Source organism: Chiloscyllium plagiosum, chromosome 6 (genome assembly GCF_004010195.1).
Source record: "Chiloscyllium plagiosum isolate BGI_BamShark_2017 chromosome 6, ASM401019v2, whole genome shotgun sequence".
Classification (NCBI taxonomy): Eukaryota; Metazoa; Chordata; class Chondrichthyes; order Orectolobiformes; family Hemiscylliidae; genus Chiloscyllium; species Chiloscyllium plagiosum.
In genome coordinates, this window is record NC_057715.1 from 75,371,935 (window position 1) to 75,373,078 (window position 1,144).

The following is a 1,144-nucleotide window of genomic DNA, read 5'->3' on the forward strand; positions in this document are numbered from 1 at the left end:
TATCCTCCTTTATATTATTGGCCAGTTTACCTTTGTACCTCATTTTTTTCTCTGCGTATTTCCTTCTTAGTAATCCTCTGTTGTTCTTTAAAAGCTTCCCAGTCCTCCGTTTTCCCACTCATCTTTGCTATGTTATACTTTTTCTCTTTTGACTTAATATGTTTCTTAACTTCCCTCGTCAGCCACGGCCACCCTTGCCTCCTCATAGGATGCTGTTTAGTCAGTCCAAGACTTCAATTAAACGTGACGTTAACCTGCATATCTGAGTCCTCCTGTGTGTTGTGTTGGAGAGAAAACCGTAGCACAACCATTTATAAGGTGGAAGTTTGTTCAGTGCTTGCAACTAGCCAAGAACCCAACCAGCAGAACCTAGCTACGTAATACAGAATGATTCTTACATACCCTTTTCCCCAACCCTGTTACTAAGACAAAGCAAATATGAGTAGACTCTAAAAATATCTTTCACTCTTTAAAAGAAAAATAAGAGAAAAATCATAGTCCACTCTCTTTAACACTAAATTTAAAAGGATAATGCAAATATTTTGAAAATTTCTGCTGACAGTGAAGTAATTTCAAATTTACATTTGTTTTCATCATTTAAGAAAGTATTAATAGAACGTAGAATGTCGTACATGAAGACAGAAAGAGGATTGTACAGATCAACTCTGTTAGCAAAATAATTCTAAAAATAATCTGTATGAACAAGCTGTCAAATCCATTGAGATCTCTTTATTTGTTTGTAAAATCCATCAGGTAGTAACTTGTACTAATTTGGACCATCTTTGAATAAAAGACAGAGGAATTGCATTGCCTTAGCATTTTTTTCCAAACTGCCCAAATCACATCACAATAATCTACAGCTCACTTAACAAGTTTTACTTGACACAGAATAATGCACTAGGAATACTAAATGACAAAGCATGTGTATTCCTTGCATATATCATATTAGTTTCAAAACTGTCTGCAATCTGTGCAGAAATGGTATACAATATACTTCATTTTGTAAATATATCTGAATCTAACAGAAGACTAGAGGGTTAACTATTCCATTTCTGGAGTAGGTCAGCAGCATATATTGAGAAATATATGCATGATATTAGCATCAGTACCACCACAGGTCCCGCTGGTGCCCAAAATAGCATCC